Genomic DNA, 13,452 nt, shown 5'->3' on the forward strand with positions numbered 1-13,452 from the left:
TTTTTTCAACGTTTTTTAATTTATTTTTGGGACAGAGAGAGACAGAGCATGAACGGGGGAGGGGCAGAGAGAGAGGGAGACACAGAATCGGAAACAGGCTCCAGGCTCCGAGCCATCAGCCCAGAGCCTGACGCGGGGCTCGAACTCACGGACCGCGAGATCGTGACCTGGCTGAAGTCGGACGCTTAACCGACTGCGCCACCCAGGCGCCCCCAGTGTCAAATTTTTTTAATGCAGTTTTCTGCTATTTAATTTCTTCAGGAGGTTAAAACTATTAAAACATAATTTAGGCATAGTTAGAATTGTTTTTCATACAAATTAATACATTTGACAAAATCTTTTGATAGACCATATGTTCCCATTTTATTAAAAAATCATTGTTTGCAAAGAAAAATTTTACGACACCTTTTATATTTTGAAGCATATATATAAGAAATACAAGGACTTGGAATTTTAAAAGTCATGAAATTTCTACAAATTTCATTAGGAGTTAATTATGTTTTATGTACTTGTAATTTGGCATTTTAGAAAGGCAGGCACAGCACTTTTAAATATAGCATTCGTATTTGCTGACAACCCAAAATCATAATTTTACACTTCCCTTGAAGAAGCTGACATTATCAGAAAGCAGAACTTTCCTCTTTACATCCTGTAGTATGATTTAAGTTACTATCTCTCACAAGGGAAGCATAACCCTAAAACTCAATTTCATCCGGCAACTGAACTAAAAGTAACAAAATTATTTGTTAATGAAGTAATGAAAGGATCTTTTTAATTTGGGAAAAAATTGTTTGAAATTGAAATCGTCCTTTTCTTTCCAAAATACAAACATTAAATAATACCTTCCATTATATCTGACAAAGGACTTGTATCCAGAATACAAAAAACCTTATAACTCAACCCATTTTTTTTTAAATAGGCAAAACACTTCAACAAAGAAGACACACAGATGGCAGATAAACAGTAAAATATGCTCGAAATTATTAGTCATTAGGGAAATGCAAATCAAAACCACCACGAGATACCACTTCACACCCACCAGGATGACTATTTAAGGGGGGGGGGGGGCGGGGGGAAGAACGAGTGTTGACAAGAATGAGGAGAAATTTGAAATCTAGTGCAGAGCTGGTAGAACTGTAAAATGGTGCAGCAACTGTGGAAAAGTTTGGCATTTTCCCAAAAAGCTAAGCACAGAATTACCATATGACCCAGCAATTCCACTCCTTTAAGAAATGGAAACTGGTGCTCAAATAATTATGCAGACAGCAGTGTTCACTGAAGCATTATTCACAACAGTCAAAAGATGGAAACAATCCAAGTGTCTACCAATGAATTAATAAAATGTGAAATACACATAAATGGAATAGTACATTAAGACATAAAAAGATGGGGCACCTGGGTAGCCCAATCAGTTAAGCATCCAACTCTTGATTTCGGCTCAGGTCATGATCTCATGGTTTGTGAGAGTTCAAGCCCCGTGTTGGGCTATGTGCTGACAGCATGGAGCCTGCTTAGAATTTTCTCTCTCCCCGCCCCTCCCCTGCTCGCTCTCTCTTAAAAATAAACTTAAAAAAAAAAAAAAAAGAGAGATGTAAAAAGAAACAAAGTTCTGATACATGCTACAACATGGATAAAAATTTGAAACATCATACTAAATGAAATAAGTTGGACAAAATGGGAAAATATTACCTTATGATTCCACTTGTATGAGGTATCTAGAATAGGCAAATTCATCAAAACAGAAAGTAGAATAGAGGTTACCAGGAGCTGGGAGAAGGGGGAAATGGGAGTTATTGCTTAATGGGTATGGAATTTCCATATGGGATGAAAAAATTCTAGAAATAGATGGTGGTGATGGTTATATACAACACTGTGAATGTACTTAATGCCACTGAACTGTATACCTAAAAATGGTTAAAATAATTTTATAGTATGTATATTTTACCACACCCACAAAGTTTATCACTAAACAGAAGGATGCATACATAGGCTTTTCTACTAAAAAAGAAAAAAGAGGGAAGCAGCAGAGAGAAGCAACTCCCCATTAAAAAAAGTTAGTTAGCCGAAGAATAATACAAGGAAAACAAATGTTTAAGCTTATGTCTTGAATAATAAAGAGCTAAATGCAATACTGAAAGAGGGACCAGATAATGTACAGATAATGCAGATAAGGTGGGCTCACCATCTCTATTCTTTTTCTAAATATCTGTCTATCTATCTATTTATTTAGAGTGTGTGTGCATTGTGCAAGCAGGGGAGGGAGAGAGGGAGGGAGAGAGGGAGGGAGAGAGGGAGGGAGGGAGAGAGGGAGGGAGGGAGAGAGGGAGGGAGGGAGAGAGGGAGGAAGGGAGAGAGGGAGGAAGGGAGAGAGGGAGGAAGGGAGAGACAGAGACAGAGAATCTGTGCTGTCAGCATAGAGCCCAATGCAGAGCTTGATCCCTTGAACCCAACCAGGAGATCATGACCTGAGCGGAAAGCTCAACTGACTGAACCACCCAGGTGCCCCTCTATCATTTTTATATTAAGGAAAGCACATTTTGGAAAGAAAACACATACAAATCTATCTTCCAATTTAACAAAGGAGAACTTAATCAGATATTACAATTCTATATTACTCTTCTACAATGTGAAGACTGGAAATTTCCAAATTAAAAAAAAAAAAAAAAAAAGCCAACTCTTCATACCATGAACACTCAACTGGTAAATACAACATCCTGACTTTTGTCTACGCTTTCTGAAACAACACATTTCCTACAGTTTTCAAGTATTCCTCAAGTATCAAGATGCGACATTTATCTGACGTTTACTAATTAAAAAAAAGAATCAAACCATAATTAGACACTGTTTCCTTTCTGAACTATATCAAGCAGTAGATACAGGTTTTCAGAGAACCTATGGAGTATTTTCCAGTAATACATACAAAATAACTTTTTCTAAGATTACAGGGTCACTGGTTGTGTTACTATCTCATTTATAATTTTTAAAGAATTAAGAGAAACTGTTTAAAATAAATGAGAACATAAAGCTAATAAATTGTGTTTGATGGTTATAAGCTGCAGTATATAACAATCTTATAGGTCTGTCTTCAAAACCGGTCAAAAAACAATACTAAATTGGTTTCTGGTTGGTCAAAAACCTTCAAAATTAAAAAATATTAAATTTATCAACACACACTGTATTCTTCTGAATTTTTAAGAGTCAATGTAAAAATCACCCAAAAGAGGAACACCTGGCTGGCTCCATCAGTAGAGCATAAGACTCTTATTAAGATCTCTGGGTCATGAGTTCAAGCCTCATGTTGAGTGTGAAGCCTACTTAGAATTTAAAAAAAAAAAAAAAAAAAAAAAAAAAAGTTATCCAAAATAATAACCGGGTCTGGTGAAATGTTTGGTCTCCTTTCAGCAATGGACAATTTATGTAACAAGCACTGACCATCGTTAGCAGTTCCTTGAAGAATATAATTTCACTGAATTAATGGCCTCAGAGCTCACATTAGAAAGCAATATTGACATAGTTGAGGAAAAGCATGGGAGTATAAGAGACTAGGAACCCAATTCAATTAATTATATGCTTTTTAATAAGTACTGTTCTAGGCACTTGATGCATATCAGGGAGCAAAACAAAGATCCCCAGTCTCAGGGAATTTAATTATAATTTAGTCCTGATAGGTGAAGAGTCCTCCTATTCTAAACTGTTTTTATCAACTCTACAAGAAGCTTACTCTATAATTTCCAAAGCAACACCATTACATAAAGCTAAAGACATTAGTATGCTAAAACCCAATGAATTCTCTCAATACCTCTTCTTTCCAAGAAGGCACTGTACTCAACCATTAATGGCTGGGTTACCATTAAAATTCAATGATTAATTTTAATCCTAGTTTTTGCAACAGACCCTACCAATAAGCAATAGTAAAGAACAGCCACATACAGTACTTCCTTTTCACACAAAGCCTCCTACTACAGAAAACAATCCTCCCCAAGTCATTTTTGAAACAAGACAACAGGTCCACTCCGCTTAGAAAATACAATCAAATTCTACATCTACTTTGCCCAGTTAACTCCTAGAGTTAAAAGATCCCCTCTGAGTCTTTTATGATTATTAACATTACTTCTGCATTTTCAGGTAAAGAGATCCCTTCTAAAGCTTCAATGTTGTCCTGCTATCCCAGGTAAGAGTTAATAGAATTATGGGGTGCCTGGGTAGCTCAGTCTGTTGAGCTTCTGACTTCAGCTCAGTCATGATCTCGCAGTTCGCGTTGGGCTCTGGGCTGACAGCTGGGAGCCTGGAGCCTGCTTCTGATTCTGTGTCTCCCTCTCTCTGCCCTTCCCCTGCTCGTACTCTGTGTCTCTCTCTCTCTCTCATAAATAAAAAACACTAAAAAATTTTTTAAGGAAGAGTTATAGAATTATATACAAGAATATCAGCTTCTCTGATGAGGCATGCAATTAACCTACACATCTACTCATGTAAAATGCAAAATATCATTTTCCAAACATTATATATTTTATCAAACTACCAATAGCTTTGTGTATTTCCCACTTTCCCACCCTTCCATCCCATTATGGCCAACATGTTGCTTATTCAAAAGCAAATGGCCAATAGGCACAGACAGAAACAAAGCAAAGATCAAATGAACATGTCATAAGGTATAAAAAGGCCTAAAAGATAAATATTAAAGCTTGGTTAGGCTACCTAGAATAGCAGAGAAAAGAGGGACACCAGGTGGCTTAGTCGGTTGGGCATCTGACTTGATTTCAGCTAAGGTCATGACGCCAGGGTCTTGGGATCAGGCCCCACATCAGGCTGGGTGCTGAGCATGGAGCCTGCTTCATATTTTTCTCTCTCCCTCTGCCCCCTCTACCCTGCTCATGCTGTCTCTCAATCAATCAATCAATCAATCAATAGCAGAGACAAGAAAACGTGTGTTTGTTTTTTACACTATAAAAAGATCCAAAATCATTCATCTTTCAAACTCAGACAGTTGGGTCATAAATACATCCATTACAACTACCAAACTATCTGGAATAACACAGTAACATCAACACATTAATTATCTTTCCATAGCAGTAACTTTTACAAAGGAATTGCTAATTTATAAATCAACCCCCATTTGATCTTATATTTATACCAAAAGGCTAGTTTCCCCTCTTATGTCAGACTTTTACTTCCTATACCAGTGACTGGAAATACTTCAGGCGATCCCTAAGACAGAATCCTCAGCAACTTGTTATGTTGTAAGAGCACCTAATTAGAGCTGGCCACATTTTTCTTATAGAATTGTGGGTGAAAAAACATTTTTATTGTGATAAAATGCAATATAAGTTAACCATTTTTTTAAAAAGTAAGCTCTATGCCCAACATGGGGCTTGAATTCACGACTCTGAGATCAAGAGTCATGTGCTCTACCGACTGAGCCTGCCAGTCGTTATTTTAACCATTTTTAAGTGTACAATTCCAATCTTTTAAGATTAAAGCTATTGCTTGTCATCAATTTAACAGAGGTAGATATTAAAGCTACCTCATTCACAATTACTGATATCCCCAGATTTCAACACATTAAATGTGGTGTATAACTCAGAATCACATACTTAGATTCCAAAATGCCTACAATTTGGACATAGCCAAATAAGGTATTTGTAACATGTCTCGTTATAACAGTTAAATTAAAGCCCAAAGTAAAACTTAAATTTTAACAGTGACCTAGAATGACAAAATAAATTTACATTATTAGCATGACAATGATAAAAGTTAATGGTCTTATTTTATCCAAAAACAAATATCAAAAATTGATATAAACCCACAAAAACAGGGAAATAATACTTGCAAACTATGTATCTGGTAAAGAGCTCTTACAATTAAACCTAAAAATGAATGCAGTTTAAAAATACACAGGGGCGGCTGGGCGGCTCAGTGGGTTGAGCGTCTGACTCTTAATTTCAGCTCAGGTCATGATCTCACGGTTCAGGAGTTCTAGCCCCACAAGAGGGGCTCCGTGCTGACAGTGCAGAGCCTGCTTGGATTCTCTCTCCTTCTCTCTCTGCCCTCCCCCCGCTTGTGTGCTCACTTTCTCAAAGTAAATTAAAAAAAGCCTAAAAAAAATCTTTTTTAAGAACGGGCAAAGGTTGGGGCACCTGGCTGGCTTAGCTAGTGGAGCATGAAACTCTTGATCTCGAGGCCGTGAGATCAAGCCCCATGCTGGGTATGGAGCTTACTTTAAAAAATAAATAAATGTATTACCTAAAAAAATATATGATATGGCACTCAGCGACTATGAAGCTGGGCAGATCTCATCTGGATGATGGTGTGGATTTCACTGTCCTCCCAGCCTTTCCACCTTCTCCTGAAACCCCTCAATAAATGGTTTGAACAAAAAAATTTTTTACATAGGGGCACCTGGGTGGCTCAGTCCATTGAGCGTCCGACTTCGGCTCAGGTCATGATCTCGCAGTTTGTGGGTTCGAGCCCCGCATCAGGCTCTGTGCTGACAGCTCGGAGCCTGAAGCCTGCTTCGGATTCTATGTCTCCCTCTCTCTCTGCCCCTCCCCTGCTCACACTCTGTCTCTCTCTGTCTCTGAAAAATTAATAAATGTTAAAAATTAAAAAAAAATTTTTTTTACATAGATGTATGTATATGTGCATGTATACGTATGTCCATACAATGGAATGCAGTTTGGCCACAGAAAGGGATGAGCCTCGAAGACATTATGCTAAGTGAAAAAAAACCAGTCACGTATTGTATAATTCCATATATTATATGAAACATCCAAAACAGACAAATTCATAGAAATATAAAGCAGATTAGTGGTTGCCAGGGCCCGAGGAGAAGGGAGAATGGGGAGTGCCTGCTAACGCACGTAGAGTTTCACTATGCTGTAATGAAAATGTTCTTGAAATTAGTAGTGATGGTTGCCTAACTCTGATTATACTCAAGACAACTGGATTGTATGCCTTTTTTTAAAGATACATATACACATATATACATATACCTATATATATACACATATATGTACATATATGTACACATATATACATGTATATATATATAGTACATAAATTCTACAGCCACCAAGGGGCTCAAACTCACTACCCTGAGATCAAGAGTCACATGCTCTACCGAATGAGCCAGCCAGGCACTCCTGAACTGTACACTTTAAAAGGATGGGGGCGCCTGGGTGGCTTGGTCGGTTAAGCGTCCGACTTCGGCTCAGGTCATGATCTCACAGTCCGTGAGTTCGAGCCCCGCGTCGGGCTCTGTGCTGACAGCTCAGAGCCTGGAGCCTGTTTCAGATTCTGTGTCTCCCTCTCTCTCTGCCCCTCCCCTGTTCATGCTCTGTCTCTCTCTGTCTCAAAAATAAATAAATGTTAAAAAAAATTAAAAAAAAAAAAAAAAAAGGATGAGTGTTATGGAATGTGGATTATATCTCAATAAAACTTACTAAAAGAAAAAGATGGGCCATCTGGATGGCCCAGTCTGTTGAGCATCTCTCTGTTTTCTTTTTAATATACGTTTTTTGGGAGAGCATAAGCAGGGGAACGGCAGAGACAGAGGGAGAGAGGATCTGAAGCAGGCTCTACGCTGACAGTTTGACAGCAGTAAACTCGATGTGGGGCTCATGACCTGAGCTGAAGCTGGATACTCTACCCAACTGAGCCACCCAGGCGCCCCGAGCATCTGAGTGTCGATTTTGGCTTGAGTCATGATCCCAGGCTCGTGGGATTAAGTCCGGCATTGGGCTCTGCACTGAGCATGGAGCCTGCTTAAGATTTTCTCTCTCCCTGTGCCCTTCTCCCCCTCTCTCTAAAATAAAAATAAAAAATAAATAAAAGAAAAAATATAGGAGCTCCTGGCTGTCTCAGTCATAAGAAATATATGTATGATAAAATAGTGCCTGTCGCTGTCCTTTAATACAAAAGATTTTGTATCTCCTTTAGTCATGAGCATCTGTTATGTAAACATAAATCAACTGCATGCTGTGTTGTCTATAACTGGGCACACTCGGAAGACATTTTCTATTTCAAGTATGCCTGGCTGGGAAGATAAGTAACCCACTACTGATGACAACCACTATCTGCCACCTTCATGTCACAATGACACAGAATTTCCTTCAGTAAATCTACTGTGAAATAAATTTATATAGAAAGTAGATCTAAAGCTATTTTTAAACAATATATTCTTGTTTTAATCACGCTTTCTTTTGCCTAAGTACAAATAATTACTAAAGATGGCAAAAGACAGACTGAGAATCCCTAAAGCCAGCAAAAGACAGCCCTAGTCTCACTAGAGAAAAAAAGCTAATACCCTGAGAGATGCTTCTCTACTTGGAGGGATGAGGGGAGGACTGGAGAAAAACAAGAGGAGGAGAAGAATGATTTGTAACAGTTTGCCAATATGTGTTATCTCTCTGCAAAGCAAAAAAAAAAAAAACAAAAACAAAAACAAAAACAAAAACCAAAAAAAACCTATTAATTTGTTGTATAATCTTGGGTCTGGGAAAGACTTTCAACATGGGGTAAAACCTTTTTTTTTTTTTTTTTTTTTTAGAGAGAGAAAGAGGGTGCGTGCACTCGAGCAGGGTTGGGGCAGAGAGAGGGAAACAGGATCAGAAGAAGGTTCTGTACCAACAGCACAGAGCCCAGTGTGGGGCTCAAACCTGAACCAGGAGATCATGACGTGAGCCGAAGTCGGACACTCAACAAAATGAGACATCCAGGATCCCCTCTCTGTTTTCTTTAAACTTTATTTATTTTGAGAGAGAAAAAGAGCTGGGGAGGGGCAGAGAGAAGAGGGAGAAAGAGAATCCCAAGCAGGCTCTATGCTGTGAGCACAGAGCCTGACAGAGGCAGGGAGGCTAGAACTCACAAACCATGAGATCATGACCTGAGCCAAAAGAGTGGGATGCTTAACCAACTGAGCCACCCAGGTGCCCCGGGGTAAAACCTCTAAATCATAAAGAAAAATACCACATAAACCACATAAAAATTACAGTTCCTAACAGCAAAATACTGTCAAAAAATGGGAGAAAATACTTGTAACACATGAGAAATAAAATGTTTTCCTAAATATACAAACAGCTCTTACAAATCAAGGGAGACAGAGGCCCCAACAACAAAAAAAACAGGCAAAATATTTTAACATAAAGTTCTTTTTAAATACGCACATACACATGGGGGCACCTGGCTGGTTCAGCCAGTGGAGCAGGAGACTCTTGATCTTGGGGTTTGGGGTTCAAGCCCCATAGTGGGTGTGGAGATTACATAAAAATAAACAAATAAGATATGCACATACACACAAATAGTAAACAAAAGAAATACACTCAGAAAAGTTGCTAAATTTCACTCAAACTTTTGAAAATACGAATTTTAAAAATCTGAATTTTTAAAAAGGTACCACATAACACAAAGACCTAAATTAGTAATACCGAAGTACTAGCCTGAGTAGAATAGCCATTTCATACCACTCTCTGCAGGAGTATAAATTAGAAAACCTCTTAGGAAGATAATTTTATAGTATCGATTAGAACTAAGTACACATCCCCAGAAATTCCATTCACAGGGATTGATCATGTATATGTAATTGCATGTGTCTGCAAACAGTATACAAGATTGCTTACTGCAACACTGCTTATAACCGTAAAAAAAAACAAAGCAACCACCATTTCACTTTGTATGAATTTAACTGCTTTACGTACCTACTATAAGTAGAATAATACAATATTTATCCGTTTGAGATTTGCCTTATTTCACTTAGCGTAATTTTTTTAAACAGGTGAAAATCAAATTTAATAGGTGTACATACAGGAAATCCACACAGACATGGGATTCCCTCACTGAGCATAACTTCTTCAAGGTACATCCATCTGTAGCATGGGTCAGAATTTCCTTCCTTTCTAAGGCTGAGTGATATTGCATTGTATGTTTTCTGTTTATCCATTCATGGGTCATTAACACTATGGCTGCTTCCATCTTTTGGCTATTGTGAATAATGCTGCTATGATCACAGATTACTTTTTACATATGAAAAACTATTTATTGGTTCTACTTAGGAGGGTCTAAGAAAACCTGAAAACCGAAGAACTTAATTCGAGCAACAAAACTATACTCATTTGTTAACCTAATCCATGGTGAGTGTCTAGAATGCTGTACATGAAAATTCGATTGGGGCGCCTGGGTGGCTCAGTCGGTTAAGCGTCCGACTTCGGCTCAGGTCATGATCTCGCGGTCCGTGGGTTCGAGCCCCGCGTCGGGCTCTGTGCTGACAGCTCAGAGCCTGGAGCCTGTTTCAGATTCTGTGTCTCCCTCTTTCTCTGACCCTCACCCTGTTCATGCTGTCTCAAAAATAAATAAATGTTGAAAAAAAAAAAATTTTTTTTAAAAAGAGAAGAAAATTTGATGACTCACTCTTGAGAAAAATGTTTTCAAGGTAAAGCCTTGAATGACAAAATTCTTCAGAACTATTACAGGCATCATTACGTCAGTGAAAAAAATGCATTATTTCACACCAATCTAATGAGAAACTATTTACTAAGTAAAATTAATTTTAGGGAGTGCCTGGCTGGCTCAGTCAGTAGAGCATGCACCTCGATCTCAGGGTCTTGAGTTCAAGCCCCACGGTGGGCATAGTTTATTCAAAATTTTAACTTTTAACAATTTTTAATTTTTAACAAAAGGATAATGCTCAACTAATACGTACACCTCTGAAAGATTATTCAATTATGAGAAAAAATTCCAAAGATTCTATAAATTTTTATTTTTTACATTTTTATTTAAGTAATCTCTACATACAACATGGGGCTCACACTCAAGATGCCGAGATCAAGAGTCACACACTCCTCCAACTGAGCCAGCCGGACTCCCCGATTCTGTAATCTTTAGATCCTACTGGTGAGATCAATAGGAAGTCTGAATCTATTAGACAATTTTAGAACTAATTCATAAAGTTTTTCTCTAGAGAAAAGGAGAAAGGAGTCTGTACTGCAAGAATCAAATTATATAGTGCAAGAATATGATGACCACCAAGTTAACTTCTGGACATTTGTTCTCACAATAATTCATGAATAACTTCATTAATGTGTCTGATTTACACAGGACTTTTCTGGGGAAAGCTCAAGTATAATTGTAAATAGAAGCAAATGATTATTTATGATCAACCATTTCTTAAAGTAATGACAATGAATAAAGCAGTTAGGTGAAGAAAAAGGAGCAAGGCAAGCTGATCAAAATAAAGGGAAGGCCGGGGCACCTGGGTGGCTCATTCGGTTAAGTGTCCGACTTTGGCTCAGGTCATGATTTCGCGGTTCATGGGTTCGAGCCCCGCATGGGTCCTCTGTGCTGACAGCTCAGAGCCTGGAGCCTGCTTCAGATTCGGTCTCCATCTCTCTCTGCTCCTTTCCTGCTCATGCACGCTCTCGCTCGTGCTCGCTCTAACACACATACACATATAAATAAAACATTAAAAAGTTTAACAAAAAAAGGGGAGGGGGAAGGCTGAGGCGCCTGGGCAGCTCAGTGGGTTGAACATCCGACTCGATTTCAACTTGGTTTGTGATCTCCCAGTTCCTGGGATCGAGCCGTGCGTGGGGCTCTGCACCGACAGCAAAGAGCCTGCTTGGGTTCTCCCTCTCCCTCCCTCCCTTAATAAACTTAAGAAAAAGAAAAAAAGGGAAAGCTGGAGAGAACAAAGTTGAAGTGGCAGAAGCCAAGAGAATAAAAAATAGCAAAAATCTACATCAAGAATTCCTAGTCAGAACGCAAAGGGCTCTTTGAAAACGTGCTTCCTACCTGACTTAATAGGACTATTACTTACAACTGCTGAGAAGAAATTCATTTTTAACCTTATGACTAACTTCTTAGTAAAATGATAATTTAAAAAACGACTTTGGGAAATTTATGAATACTTCCAATATTTCACTTGACTAGTGACTTTTATCCTTATTTCATACTACATGGTTGCTAAGATAAAATAGAATCAAGACAAAACGTATCCCACCTTTTGTTAACATACATAAATTCCATATTCTTTTTTATACACCATTATGAGTATTTCTGTAAACTCTGAAGACTACCTCTACTCTCAGATTTAGGAAATGAGCTCACAGTATCACTCCTTCATCTTAAAAGGCCTATAGTTTTTGGGTGTTTTTTTTTTTGTTTTTTTTTTTTTTTGCTCAGTTCCATTGTTTTATAAACTTTTAAGTAAATATGCTTCCCAATACAGAACCTTGGCATGAAATTAACCCCATCAAATTAAAAAAAAAATAAGTCCTTAGTCTCCATGCCAATCGTTTTGTTAAATGTGCCAACTTCCCCAGTCAACATTTTAATCTGGTTAATCTCTAAAACTAAAAAGCTTTTTCTACAAACAAGAAGTCTTTTAGGAAGAATAAAAACATTCGGAAAAAAACTCAGAAAAAACATTTGTTTTTAATTTTTTTTCATGTTTATTTATTTTTTAGAGAGAGAAGGACAAAGCATGATGGGGGGAGGGGCAGAGAGAGAAGGAGACACAGAATCTGAAGCAGGCTCCAGGCTCTGAGCTAACAGCACAGAGCCTGACGCGGGGCTCAAACTCACGGACCGTGAGATCACGACCTGAGCTGAAGACGGACACTTAGCCGGCTGAGCCACCCAGGCGCCCCAGAAAAACATTTTTAAAACAAAATTTCCAGTAAGATCAACACAAGGGAAATCAAGTGTCATAACCCCGTGAGACCCAAAGCTGTGATGAAAGTTCCTTTTATACATCTACTTTTAGAATGACAAAGCAAACCTATGCTGAAAAAGATGATCTGTGTCAAAAACCACTGTGGAAAGCGCTACTTATAGAGAGGTGTGGGTGATAAGAAAAACTAGAGTATATCCCTATACTTCAGAGTGGTGTAACAAAACATATACACCATTTAAAAAATTCACTGCAATATAATTTAAAACTATTTAAAACTTTACAAATACCACTTAAGTCTTGACCCAAAAAGTTGTTTGTTTGGTTTTTTTAATGTTTTTATTTTTGAGAGAGAGAGAGAGACAGCGCTCGAACAGGGAAGGGCAGAGAGAGAGGGAGACACAGAACCGAAGCAAGCTCCCAGGCTCCCAGTTGTTAGCACAGAGCCCAACGTGGGGCTTGAACTCGTTAACTGCGAGATCATGACCTGAGCCGAAGTTGGACCTCAACTGATGGAGCCTCAGAAAGGCTACTTTTGATTGAGGAGCACAGCTCATTAGAATGATTCATTTCAAAGTAACTGATAACACCAATGTTTTGTATGATGGATACAACACTACTTGTAGATGTTAAACTCTTTTATAATCCAAATGAAGTTTAATATATGCTTTTTAAAACTTTGTAACATTCTTTGGGAATGCAAGCTGGTGCAGCCACTCTGGAAAACAGTATGGAGGTTCCTCAAAAAACTAAAAATAGAACTACCCTATGACCCAGCAATGGCACTACTA

The 13,452-nt window shown here is 38.2% G+C and overlaps 1 protein-coding gene across 2 annotated transcripts in view; it reads right to left on the reverse strand.

The window, feature by feature from the left end:
- SPEN (spen family transcriptional repressor) overlaps positions 1 to 13,452 on the reverse strand; it is a 90,275-nt gene that overhangs the window by 62,939 nt on the left and 13,884 nt on the right. The gene's annotated exons all lie outside the window — the stretch shown is intronic.

Source organism: Panthera pardus, unplaced genomic scaffold (genome assembly GCF_024362965.1).
Source record: "Panthera pardus isolate Hobbes unplaced genomic scaffold, ASM2436296v1 HiC_scaffold_11, whole genome shotgun sequence".
In the NCBI taxonomy this organism is placed as follows: domain Eukaryota; kingdom Metazoa; phylum Chordata; class Mammalia; order Carnivora; family Felidae; genus Panthera; species Panthera pardus.